Genomic DNA, 14,638 nt, shown 5'->3' with positions numbered 1-14,638 from the left:
TATCCGCTGCAGATCTTCCTGCATTTCTCTGCAATTTTCTGTGCAACTTCTCCTTATACTACAGCATCATCCGCGAAAAGCCGCATGGAACTTCCGACACTATCTACTAAGTCATTTATATATATTGTGAAAAGCAATGGTCCCATAATACTCCCCTGTGGCACGCCAGAGGTTACCTTAACGTCTGTAGACGTCTCTCCATTGAGAACAACATGTTATGTTCTGTTTCCTAAAAACTCTTCAATCCAGCCACACAGCTGGTCTGATATTCCGTAGGCTCTTACTTTGTTTATTATCGAACTGTATCGAACGCCTTCCGGAAGTCAAGGAAAATCGCATCTACCTGGAAGCCTGTATCTAATATTTTCTGAGTCTCATGAACAGATAAAACGAGTTGGGTCTCACACGATCGCTGTTTCCGGAATCCATGTTGATTCCTACAGAGTAGATTCTGGGTTTCCAAAAATGACATGATACGCGCGCAGAAAACATGTTCTAAAATTCTACAACAGATCGATGTCAGAGATATAGGCCTATAGAATGAAATTTTCACTCTACAGCGGAGTGTGCGCTGATATGAAACTTCCTGGCAGATTAAAACTGTGTGCCGGACCGTGACTCGAACTCGGGACCTTTGCCTTTCGCGGGCAAGTGCTCTACCGACTGAGCTACCCAAGCACGACTCACGCCCCGTCCTCACAGCTTTAATTCCGCCAGTATCTCGTCTCCTACCTTCCAAACTGCACAGAAGCTCTCCTGCGAACCTTGCAGGACTAGCACTCCTGGAAGAAAGGATATTGCGGAGACATGGCTTAGCCACAGCCTAGGGGATGTTTCTAGAATGAAATTTTCACTCTACAGCGGAGTGTGCGCTGATACGAAACTTCCTGGCAGATTAAAACTGCGTGCCGGACCGAGACTCGAACTCGGGACCTTTGCCTTTCGCGGGCAAGTGCTCTACCGGTAGAGCACTTGCCCGCGAAAGGCAAGGGTCCCGAGTTCGAGTCCCGGCCCGGCACACAGTTTTAATCTGCCAGGAAGTTTCATATAGGCCTATTGTTTTGCGCATCTGCTCGACGACCCTTCTTGAAAACTGGAACTACCTGCGCTCCTTTCCAATAATTTGGAACCTTCCGTTCCTCTAGAGAGTTGCGGTACACGGCTGTTAGAAAGGGGGCAAGTTCTTTCGCGTACTCTGTGTAGAATCGAATAGGTATCCCGTCAGGTCCAGTGGACTTTCCTCTGTTGAGTGATTTCAGTTGCTTTTCTATTACTTGGACACTTATTTCGATGTCAGCCATTTTTTCTGAACAATGCGACTCGTCTGGAAGTCTGAAATCTCTATTCCAGGTTCTGATTTGACTCGCCGTTTGTTGACGTTGCGGAACACCGTGCAGTGCGCAAGTGGCCATTGTCGTGACCTCGCGCCGTGTTAGCGAGCGACGCGCGACGGCGGCTAGTTGTGCGTGCGAATCGCGCGCCGTGAGGTGGCAGAGGCGCACCCCCTCCCCCTCCCCTCGGCCACTTGACGGCGAACCGTCACTCTAGACACGCCGAGTCAGCCAGTCAGTCAGCCGGCAGTCGGCGGTCCGAGCACTGCGTAGCGGCGTGCGCGCTGCGCTTCCGGTGAGTATCGCTGTTCCTACGCGTACAGGCATTGGACAACGTGCTGTATGCAGCGTCGTACAAACGGCTCGTTTGTGGGACTTTTTTTTTTATCGACTTACAACTCACTGGCATTCTCTTTTGATTTCCCCTTTTACGTTCGTGAAGTAACAAAAAGATCGATTAATTGCTGCAATCAGTTTTTATCCATTAGGCGTTTCGATCGTCGCGCCACAATCATCAGGTAGATTTCTTTCTGGTTACATGGAGGACAATACTTGTGTCATGCGCGTGTGTCGTCTGTTCGAGAAACAGCGATGTAACAGCTAGGTTGCTTACCAAACAGAGGACACATGTGCGTGCTATAAGTACGTTCCATCACGTAAACAGAACGAAATGCACCTAATGATAACCGTCGACACGCGAAGTGTTCATTAAAATGGAACTGATGCGGAAAAGAAAGTACTATAAATAGCGTTGTACGAACACATAATACGAGAAGCATGTATTTTTTATCGACACCCAAATTGTTGACGTCGTCTTTTGATTGCCTCTTGTAAATTTGTAGGGTGTCCCAGCTATCTTGTCCACCCAAAATATCTCTGGAACAATAACAGCTATTGGAAAACGACTTTCACCGGTATCAATGTAAGGCTGGGGCCCATGAATGTACATATTTGGAAACATTCTAAAACGAAAGCATATGTGTTTTTTAACACAAACTTATGTTTTTTTAAATGGACCTCCTATATTTTTTCTTCAGCAATCCATAGCATGACAAAGCACATACACAATGGCGTTGATTGCATCACAATATTCCCATTACATCCCGAGATATTGAGACGCGACGTTGACGCTTGAAACACCCGACATGAGCTGCTAGCGCACGTCCTGAGGCTCAGGCGTGAACCCCATGCTGCCCGTAATCGCGATGTGATTGACATGCGTAATCACTCTTCCATACTTATCAAGAGGTCCGAAACGAATAATACGGTCTGCTGCCATCCTGCATTAACGTCGTACATTCCAGCAGGTATTTATCCCGTAGGCTAGGGGTGATGCGGTTCTGTAACATATCTGTGTACCGCAAGGTTAGTCACAAAGTTAACTTCGCTTATCGTTAATCCGTTACTAAAAAGGTAATGCCGTTCAACGTTAAAACTTTACTTTACTGTAGATCTAGCGCAAGTGACAGTTAATCATTCACTCGTAATAGTAAAATTCATGTTGATGGTTTTAGTGAAACGAGCAAGTGGACTAAAAGTTTTACCATTGTTTAGGTAAAAATGTTTTGATTTGGGACGTTCAGGTAGGACATAGAAGATGAATGTAAACATGTTTAACCAATTAGTTTTATTATCACATAATTATCAATGTTATGTTTATCTAATGCGTTAAATGACAAATTGTTGCAAAAAAATGTTTCTTAACATCACTGGGTAAAATGGCCCTTTGTAGAAACTTCCACTGTGATACCAGCACTACATACTAAACATAGCGTCCACATCTCATGATCAAAGTAATGCCCATTGGCTTGCATGCATAGGGTCACTCTGCGGATGAAGGATGCCCTACTTCGTGCTACTGTTTCCTCTTTGATGGCTGTACAAGCATCAATAATGCGTTGCTTCATGTCCTCTGGTGTTGTTGGTTCATATTGGTAAACAGCATCCTTCACTGCTCCCCAAAGAAAATAATCCAGCGGTGTAAGGTCGGAGATCGGGCAGGCCACCTAACTGGGCCACCTCTTCCAATCCACCTGCCGGGGAACTTACGGTTCAGAAGTCGTTGTGCTCGTAAGGCGTTATGTGCAGGGCATCCGTCATGCTGATACCACATGACCATTCTCCGATTCAGAGGTACGGTGTCCAAGAGAACAGGAAGATTGTGTCGTATAAATCTGGAGTATTGTCTGCCATTTTGGATGCCATTTATAAAAAAAGGTCCGATAATGGTATCTCCAATAATCCCACACCAAACATTAACTTTCCACGGACGTTGATGCTCTTCCCGACGCAGCCATTTTGGATTGTCTGCGGACCAATAATGTATATTCCTCATATTGACAATTCCTTTGTTGGAGAATGATGCCTCGTCGGTAAAGAGATCATCTGCAAAAAAATTTGGATTAGTCAGAAGTTTTTGCTGAGCCCACCGACAAAATGTTACCCCATTCCGGAAGTCATTTCCATGAAGATCCTGGTGTAAATGAACATGGTAAGGATGAAATTTATGACGTTTAAGAATACGCTGTGCACTTGATTTCGACACACCAACTTCACGTTCAATTTGACGTGTGCTGATTTGAGGATTCACAGCTATGGTAGCGAGCACAGCAACTTCAGCACGTTCATCTGTGCGTGTTCTAGGACGATGTCGAGTTCTTGTATTTAAACTTCCCGTTTCCCGTGACGAGATGTGAGACGACCAAACATCCGGCGCGAAGGCGATGGCTTGTCAGGGAATCGTCTTCTGTATAGTCGTTCTGCCTGAACAGCATTTCGTCCACCTACAACAGGGTACAGTACAGGTATGTAGAGTAGGGTAGAAAACAGACATATTAACTTAATAATCATAACGTTCGCTAACAGTACTATCAACAAACAAGCAATCTCATAACGTATTTCCCGTCAACGTACATTCTCCATATATCAACAGCATTTCTACCATATCTCCATGTGTGTACATTATACTGTACAGTATAAGTTCCACAACACAACGTTTATTCACAATGTGTACTACCTCCGTGCCGTCACTAGATTACTCTGATGCACGACTACACTGGCAAGCGGTGTACTGCACGCCAAAGCAACAACAAATGGGATGCTCGGAGGGTGGTGGAGTACAGGAGTTTGCATGGGTCGCAAATCATAAACAAGGCGAAGTGGTAACTGTGGTAGTAGTGGACACTTGACTAGGTAGAGACAGGCCCTGCGCGACAGGCACAATGGGTCATATAACGCATTAGATAAACCTTATTTTGGGTATGCAGGATAAATAAGACAACCTGAGGGTGTACACCGATCGGTACTGGTTCATATTGTGTACGTAGATACGTAAAACATGCAAGAGGGAAATCATTATGTGCTTATGAGAGTTGATGGCAGCAGACCGTATTATTCGTTTCGGACCTCTTGATAAGTATGGAGTTGTGATTACACATGTCAATCACATCGCGATTGCGGGCAGCATGGGGTTCACGCCTGAGCCTCAGGACGTGCGCTAGCAGCGCATGTCGGGTGTTTCAAGCGTCAACGTCGCGTCTCAATATCTGGGGATGTAATGGGAATATTGCGATGCAATCAACGCCATTGTGTATGTGCTTTGTCATGCTATGGATTGCTGAAGAAAAAATATAGGAGGTCCATTTAAAAAAACATAAGTTTGTGTTAAAAAACACATGTGCTTTCATTTTAGAATGTTTCCAAATATGTACATTCATGGGCCCCAGCCCTACATTGATACCGGTGAAAGTCGTTTTCCAATAGCTGTTATTGTTCCAGAGATATTTTGGGTGGACAAGATAGCTGGGACACCCTATATATATATATATATATATACGAGGTTTTGCTTGAAGCAACTTTTATCCATTACCACGATCGTTTTTCATGCCGACGATCAACAGGTGTATTTCGTTAAATTTATGTCGTGGAATGTACAGAGAGTGTACAAAAATATGGAAACAGCGCGAGAAATTCACGCTTTTTAAAGAGTTTGTTTGATACCACAGTCACTAAAACAATAAAATTTTTAAAAAAGTTGCATCATTAGTTTCGACGCACTGAGTAGTCATTTTCAAATGTAATCACAAACCGCGAAAACTTGTAACCTCCCCCTCACTTATCGACCTTAATGACAGTGAAAAATTAAACCGCGTGTACCTAATGGGAAATCTGGGAAAGCAATCGTCACCGAAGTTAATCTGTCGGTAAAGAGGGAGGAAAGGGTTACATCTAAATGAAAGGAAAAATGCAAATGAAACTGGTGGAAATTAATTTTGAAAAGGGGTAAAGTTAATAAAGAAAGTAAATGTGCGGCCGTTACGTCAACAATTAACTAGCGGTAATTAGATATTTGAGATTTGGGGGAAATCACGGTCGCCAGTCCTAAGGACAATTACTATAGTAACTGAAAAAGAAAGGTTATTACACATATAATTAGCACTAGAAGCGTGGCAACTGAAGGTTGACACGTGTAGTGTGAAAACTGAAAGTTTGTCAGAAGTAATAAATTTCGCTACACTCTGACTTAATTTAGCAAAAGAATTAATAAATCCGGAAAATCGAAAGTTAATTTAGTGACTGAAGTTAATAGTGAGCTTTCTTTCTGAAGCACATCGAAATCCAGCAGAATACGGTTAGCCTTGGACTACCTCAACAATCATTTCAAAAGCAACTTGACTCTACGCAATTTAGAAACAAGAGATTTAACTTTGAACTTGAATTAAATGATTCTGAATAATTAACAATAGTAAAATTTAGTACGTACCAAGCTGAGCTGCAGTCACAGGTAAGCTAAAATATGCTAACAAAACTCGCACTCTTAATTTGTGCTTGTGTAATCTAACTATTGTAGTCAGCTATGCTTTAACTGCACTTTGAAACTAAAGTAATGAAATGCAATGATAGTACTTTAATGCTGGCGTCTGAATTTCAACGACACTCGGTTTCATTTCGGAAAAGGAAGGGACCCTGCTTGGTAATGCAATTGGGACAATGAGCAACAAAGGTTCATGCTAAGTTGCTGTAATTTTGCGAGGCAAATGGAACAATGTGAAAAGCTGAGGTCTGCCATACAGTTCTGAAACTTTACGTGCTTTTAGTCTTCCTTGTTAGTTGATTGAAGGTTTGAAGCCGTCAATCGAGGAGGTGGCGACGGTCACTCATTGTCGGCCGTTGCTGTTGCAGAAGCTGGATGTTGGCGCGCCTTCTTCTCGACACGGTCACCAGGCGAAACGGGCTCTTGATGTGCGCCAGCTAATGCTTCCCGTCCGCGACACCATGTCAGAAACTATCATCGCCAGTCGAGCGCAATTACATGCTGCCAAACCCCGAAAGCGCGGCAACTCGCGGGAGCGTCACACAACACACCTGCTCCACTCGCTACTCCAGCCAGACCCCGACTGCTCTGCCCGCGCTCCACGCGGCAGAGTTAACCCTACCAAAGATCCTACACACTTTGATTCTTCACACGACCTATCGATGTAATCGTTCGATAGCAGTTTTCCCTAGGCAAGACCCAGCGTAAAAATACAAATAATATTTACGAAACAAACCAATTATACATCGACATAAATGCATATATATATATATATATATATATATATATATATATATATATATATATATATGCATTTATATATAGTACCAATTACAATATATAAAGGCACAGAAATGTCATATATTCAGGTAACAAATTAAGGAAAAAACTTACAGTACAACAGATGGAAATAGGAGGATATGCATTTCCGGCGTTACAAACTGCATTAATAATTGCAGTTTTCCAGGCTTGTGATTACATCTGAAAATGACTGCTGAGTCGTGGAAACTAATGATGCAACTTTTTTAAAATTTTTATTGTTTTAGTGATTGTGTTTTGACGGCCGTTTGTGGCGTCAAATAAACATTTTAAATTTCATTCAGTCACACTCCTTCATGACAGTTATGGCAAAGTACAAAATCCAAGTACAAAATGCAGATGTATTTGAAATGGTCCCATAACACTCCCCTGTGGCGCGCCAGAGGTTACTTTAACGTCTGTAGACGTTGTATCTGAACACAAACGGCACCTGTGCAATGCCCTCCTTAAGTTGCAAATGTCGTGGTCAGAACAGTGTTTAGAGAAGTTGTGGGAGCATTTTGTCGGAGCAACGTGAATTGCATCGTGGGCAAATAGTTGGTCCTCGAATGATGGGTGTTTCCGTAACCAGGGTAGCGGAACTGTCTAGTGTTTCAAGAGGCACCATATCGAAGAGTTTATGCTTCGTACAGGGAAAGCGGAGAAACATCATCCGCTAAGTCAAAACGCAGGTCAATGTGTGTGTCTTGAGTGATCGTGACAGACGGCCATTGAAGAGGATTGTGAGGAAAAATAAGCAGAAGACCGCTGCCAAAGCCGCTGCAGAACTGGATGTCTCACTGGCTAAACCAGTCAGCACCAAAACGACACGAAGAGAGCTCCATAAACAAGGAATTGCAGAGTGAATAGGAAATCCGGAATCACTCATCAGGGATGCAAATGCCCATAACAGGAAAGCGTGGTGCCGACGGCGTAAAATCTGGACTATGGAGTAACGGAAGGAAGACATTTGGTTTATGAGTCCTGTTCCACACTGTTTCCAACTTCTGGTCGAACGTACGTCCTAAGAGTGAATCATGTCTGTGGTTCGGTGACGATTTGGGCAAACATATTTCAGTATTCCATTAACTCCGTGGTTACTGCTACTTCGCATCACTGCCAAGGATAATGTGACCATTTCGGCTGATCAGGTCAATCCCATGGTACAATGTTTGTTCCCCAGTGATGATGCTGTTTTCCAAGACGACAAGCCGGCAGCGGTGGTCTAGCGGTTCTAGGCGCTCAGTCAGGAACCGCGCGACTGCTACGGTCGCAGGTTCGAATCCTGCCTCGGGCATGGATGTGTGTGATGTCCTTAGGTTAGTTAGGTTTAAGTAGTTCTAAGTTCTTGGTGACTTATGACCACAGATGTTGAGTCCCATAGTGCTCAGAGCGATTTTTGAACCAAGACGACAAGGCCCAGTTCACACAGCTCGCATCGTCCAGCACTGGTTTCGTGAGCACGAAGATGAATTGTCGCGTCTCCCTTGACCACTACAGTCACCAGAAAATAATATTTTTGAGCCTATGTAATCTGCTTTGGAGAGAAGGGTGCTTGATCCGTACCCACCTCCAACATCGTTACGTGAACTTGCCACTATTTCGCGTGAAGAATAGTATGAGATTCCCTTAAAAAGCACTCAGTAGCTGTATTTATCCTTCCGAGACGACTGGAAGCTGCTCTGAATGCCAACGTCTTTCCTACACCGAATTAAGCATGGTCATGTGTTAAAAATTGTAGTGTCGGCAGACTTGCCAACACTACGCACACTAATTGAAAGAGGCGGCCAAGATGCACGTGCTAAGTCACGAAGGATGGAGTGAGGTCTGAAACAGGATACGTAATGAATGTTATAAAGAAAAGTACGCAACTGCTATTATACTTAACTTTAATCCATCCTTTGTATACATCGTTCTTGATGAGACATCTGGAGATTGTGGCGATACAAGTGAGACTCTTTAGATACAAGCTATCTAAGGCTAATGGCGCCTTGCTAGGTCGTAGCCATGGACTTAGCTGAAGGCTATTCTAACTGTCTCTCGGCAATATGAGAGAAAGGCTTCGTCAGTGTAGTCGCTAGCAACGTCGTCGTACAACTGGGGCGAGTGCTAGTCAGTCTCTCGAGACCTGCCGTGTGTTGGCGCTCGATCTGCGATCCTGACTGGCGACACGCGGGTCCGACATGTACTAATGGACCGCGGCCGATTTAAGCTACCACCTAGCAAGTGTGGTGTCTGGCGGTGACACCACAAAAATAATCAGAAGACAACTGCAAAAATTACTGCAGAGTTGGATGCCAAACTCGTGAACGCTGTCAGCATCAAAATGACATGAACGGAGTTCCATAAGCGAGGAATTGCAGGGATAGTTGGAATTACAAAATCACTCATCAGTTATGTCCATCGCCGGCCGCGGTGGTCTCGCGGTTCTAGGCGCGCAGTCCGGAACTGTGCGACTGCTACGGTCGCAGGTTCGAATCCTGCCTCGGGCATGGATGCGTGTGATGTCCTTAGGTTAGTTAGGTTTAAGTAGTTCTAAGTTCTAGGGGACTGATGACCAAAGCAGTTGAGTCCCATAGTGCTCAGAGCCATTTGAAAGTTATGTTCATCTCCTGTACCTGCAGCACGCTCGTTTGACATCTGTTTGATATTCTGCGAATAAAGTTGCCTGAATCGCTTAATAGATTTTAATTTATTATGACGTTTGGGCTACTACCATCATCAGATCCCCAATTAAAATGGAAGTAGTATAGGAGCGAGATTTGCAACGTAAACTTTACTAGTCGATATTAGTAAAAAGTAAGTAATTCACCCAGCAAAGCTAGGAATTCGTAAAATAAAGTTCGGTGTTAGCCGCAATAAAGCCTATGTCCAGGCTGGACGTCAACCGGTAAATCGATTCAAGAGCCATTCTTTAAGTGCAATAGCTCATTAAAAATATCCAGTCACCCATTACTTGACATTAAAATGAGGCGTGGAACTTCCTGGCAGATTAAAACTGTGTGCCAGACCGAGACTCGAACTCGGGGCCTTTGCCTTTCGCGGGCAAGTGCTCTACCATCTGAGTTACCCAAGTACGACTCACGCCCCGTCCTCACAGTTTTACATCTGCCAGTCAAAGACAAAGGTCCCGAGTTCCAGTCTCGGTCCGGCACACAGTTTTAATCTGCCAGGAAGTTTCACATCAGCGCACACTCCGCTGCAGAGTGAAAATCTCATTCTGGAAAAATGAGGTGTATTCACCCTTCGCCTTTATGACGGTTAAAACTCTCATTGAGACACTTCCAGTGAGGTGCTGGGATGTCTGTGCCTCTGTGGAGGAATGGCAGTCCACTCTTTCTCAAGAGGCGAAACCAGGGAGAGTAGTGGTGTTGCCTCTTGGATGTCGAATGAAGTAGACATTCTAGCTTATCCCAAAGACGTTCCACTGGATTCAGGACGGGATTCTAGGCAGGCCAGTCCATTTCAAGAATGTTATTACCCAACAGTGCCCCAGAAATACTGCTTTATGATAGGCCACGTTGATATAATTATCGTCTACGAACTGTACTTTTGCTGTACGCTGTGTGTACATACTTTCCTCGACGTACTTTTTATTCCATTAGCCCCATGGGCACCCTGCAATTTTGGTCTTATGATTTGGAAAGCCTCCTAAACGCCCTTCGACATCGTAATACCATATATAAAAACACGAAAACCACTATGAAAGTGGAGGGAAAAAGTGGTTTGCCTCTTTTAGACATCTTAAAGCGGCTTAAGACGTGGCACTCGATCGATCAATAGCTCACTCGTACTGAGTAAAATCTGTCATAAAATGGCAATTTGGAGAGCGATCGCCGGCCGCGTTGGCCGAGCGGTTCTAGGCGCTTCTGTCCGGAACCACGGTGCTGCTACGGCCGCAGGTTCGAATCCTGCCTCGGGCATGGATGTGTGTGATGTCCTTTAGTTAGTTAGATTTAAGTAGTTCTAAGTTTAGGGGACTCATGACCTCCGATGTTAAGTCCCATAGTACTTAGAGCCATTTGAACCATTTGGAGAACGTGTGTAGTGTTGGGGGAGGAGACCAAACTGCGAGGTCATCGGTCTCATCGGATTAGGGAAGTAAGTCGGCCGTGCCCTTTTCAAAGAAACCGTCCCGGCATTTGCCTGAGGAGATTTAGGGAAATCACGGAAAACCTAAATCAGGATGGCTGGTCGCGGGATTGAACCGTCGTCCTTCCGAATGCGAGTCCAGTGTGCTAACCACTGCGCCACCTCGCTCGGTTTTGGAGAACGATTATGTGATTTACATAATTTTTTTATTTGTCTTGATCGCAAAGTTTCTTGTATAGAAGTACATGCTTCGCCTATGCAACAAATATCTTCAGAATCTTAGAAGTGAAAGAAAATACATTACTAGCTACTACAAACATAGAGTAAAAACAAACGGCGGAAATCATAATATGAACGCGATATACCTCTCATACTGCTGCACTGCAACAATTCGTAACTATGTAAGAATAACATGAATCAAAATTGCCTTACATGCTTAAACAGGTTATAAAATCGCTTCTGTTAATTATATTGTGTCCAAATTATGAACTCAGTAGAAGACTAACAGATGAAAGGCCAAGCGTACTTTTCAGAAATGTTTTAGCACTAAGAACAGTTAAGGCGTTGCGAAAGAGATCGAAAACATAGAGATATCAAAAGAATCGGTATCAGCCACTCTCGACAATGCTGACTTATATACAAGCCTCCCAGTTGACAAGATCATACAGATCACTAAAGCAAATCTACTCAAATAGAAGAAGACATATGCTGCAGAAATCATTGGAGTTGTTGAGCTCACACAAATTATTTTATCCTTCAACTATTTTACTGTCAATGGTAAAATATAGCAACAAAAAGAAGGCTTAGCAATGGGAAACAGCTTGACAGTAAACACAGCTGTAATTTCTATTTATGACCAGGAAAATAAGAGTTTTTCTTCAAACATCCTACTTCTAAGCAAAACTCCTGGTTGTTCGGCCATATGATGTCTCCAGACACATCTACGCTGGTCATCTGAGCTCAACCCGATGGGACTCATCACTGAAGACGGTCCAACTCCAGTCAGTGAGATTCCAGGCCGAAGACGTTTCTGGAAACTCCCCGAACAGCACCGATATACCAACCTGACGATCGTCCGCCATACTATCCGACAAAAAGGCTGATGATCTGGGGGTGCCATTTCTTTTATATCAGGGTACGTGTCGTCACATTGCAATGTATTTGCCATATATATATGACTGCACACGCCCCACACCATTACAGAGCCTCCACCAGCTTGAACAGTGCCCTGCTGACATGAAGGGTCCAAGGGTTCATGAGGTTGTCGCCATATCCGTACACACCCATCCGCTCGATACAATTTGAAACGCGACTCATCCGACTACACAACATGTTTCCAGTCATCAACAGTCCAATGTCGGTGTTGGCGGGCACAGGCGTCGTGCAGTCATCAAGGGTACATGAGTGGGCCTTCGGCCCCGAAGACCCATATCGATTATGTTTCGTTGAATGGTTCGCAAGCTGACACTTGTTGATGGCCGAGCATTGAAATCTGCAGGAATATGCGGAAGGGTTGAACTTGTGTCTCACTGGTTGGTTCCGGTCTTGCAGGATCTTTTTCAGGCCATAGCGATGTCGGAGATTTGATGTTTTACCGGGGCCTTGTTATTCACTGTACACCCGCGAAATGGTCGTGCGGGAAAATCCCCACTTCTTTGCGACCTCGGATATGCTGTGTCCCATCTCTAGTGCGCGGACTATAACACCACGTTTAAACTCACTTAAATCTTGATAACCTGCCATTATAGCAGCAGTAACAGATATAACGACTGCGCCAGACACTTGTTGTCTTATAAAGGTGTTGCCGACCGCAGCGTCTGTATTCTGCCTGTTTACATATCTCTGTATTTGAATACTCTTGCCTATACCAGTTTCTTTAGCGCTTTAGTGTATACAGGGTGGTCCATTGATCGTGAACGGGCCAAATATCTCACGAAATAAGCGTCGAACGAAAAAACTACAAAGAACGAAACTTGTCTAGCTTGAAGGGAGAAACCAGATGGCGCTATGGTTGGCCCGCTAGATGGCGCTGCCATAGGTCAAACGGATATCAACTGCGTTTTTTTAAATAGGAACCCCATTTTTCATTACACATTTGTCTAGTACGTAACGAAATATGAATGTTTTAGTTGGACCACTTTTTTCGCTTTGTGATAGATGGCGCTGAATAAGTCACAAACATATGGCTCACAATTTTAGACGAACAGTTGGTAACAGGTAGGTTTTTTAAATTAAAATACAGAACGTGGGTACGTTTGAACATTTTATTTCGGTTGTTCCAATGTGATACATGTACCTTTGTGAACTTCTCATTTCTGAGAACGCATGCTGTTACAGCGTGATTACCTGTAACTACCACATTAATGCAATAAATGCTGAAAATGATGTCCGTCAACCTCAATGCATTTGGCAATACGTGTAACGACATTCCTCTCAACAGCGAGTAGTTCGCCTTCCGTAATGTTCGCACATGCATTGACAATGCGCTGACGCATGTTGTCAGGAGTTGTCGGTGAATCACGATGGCAAATATCCTTCAACTTTCCCCACAGAAAGAAATCCGGGGACGCCAGATCCGGTGAACGTGCGGGCCATGGTATGGTGCTTCGACCACCAATCCATCTCTCATGAAGTATGCTATTCAATACCGCTTCAACCGCACGCGAGTTATGTGCCGGACATCCATCATGTTGGAAGTACATCGCCATTCTGTCATGCAGTGAAACATCTTGTAGTAACATCGGTAGAACATTACGGAGGAAATCAGCATACATTGCACCATTTAGACTGCCATCGATAAAATGGGGGCCAATTATCCTTCCACCCATAATTCCGCACCATACATTAACCCGACAAGGTCGCCGATGTTCCACTTGTCGTAGCCATCGTGGATTTTCCGTTGCCCAGTAGTGCACATTATGCCGGTTTACGTTACCGCTGTTGGTGAATGACGCTTCGTCGCTAAATAGAACGCGTGCAAAAAATCTGTCACCGTTCCGTAATTTCTCTTGTGCCCAGTGACAGAACTGTACACGACGTTCAAAGTCGTCGCCATGCAATTCTTGGTGCATAGAAATATGGTACGGGTGCAATCGATGTTGATGTAGCATTCTCAACACCGACGTTTTTGAGATTCCCGATTCTCGCGCAGTTTTTCTGCTACTGATGTGCGGATTAGCCGCGACAGCAGCTAAAACACCTACTTGGGCATCATGATTTGTTGCAGGTCGTGGTTAACGTTTCACATGTGGTTGAACACTTCCTGTTTCCATAAATAACGTAACTATCCGGCGAACGGTCCGGAGACTTGGATGATGTCGCCCAGTATATCGAGCACCATACATAGCACACGCCCGTTGGGCATTTTGATTGGGCATTTTGACCACAATAGCCATACATCAACACGATATCGAACTTTTCCGCAGTTGGTAAACGGTCCATTTTAACACGGGTAATGTATCACGACATCGAGTATAGATTTAAGTGTCAGGAAGTCGTTTCTGAAAGTATTTGTATGGAGTGTAGCCATGTATGGAAGTGAAACATGGACGATAACTAGTTTGGACAAGAAGAGAGTAGAAGCTTTCGAAATGTGGTGCTACAG

At 44.2% G+C, this 14,638-nt stretch overlaps 1 protein-coding gene across 1 annotated transcript in view; it reads left to right on the top strand.

Moving 5' to 3' along the window:
* Window positions 1–1,568: 1,568 nt before the first annotated feature.
* The window catches only part of LOC126241393 (scoloptoxin SSD14-like), a 483,336-nt gene continuing 470,266 nt past the window's right edge, over window positions 1,569–14,638 (top strand). Inside the window, exon 1 of the mRNA XM_049948003.1 lies at window positions 1,569–1,626. The gene's annotated coding sequence lies outside the window, so the exon portion shown is untranslated. The remainder of the gene's footprint in view (window positions 1,627–14,638) is intronic.

The sequence above is a fragment of the Schistocerca nitens genome, chromosome 1 (assembly GCF_023898315.1).
Source record: "Schistocerca nitens isolate TAMUIC-IGC-003100 chromosome 1, iqSchNite1.1, whole genome shotgun sequence".
Classification (NCBI taxonomy): Eukaryota; Metazoa; Arthropoda; class Insecta; order Orthoptera; family Acrididae; genus Schistocerca; species Schistocerca nitens.
Note: the sequence above shows the minus strand (reverse complement) of the source record. Positions and strands in the feature narration are given on the sequence as shown.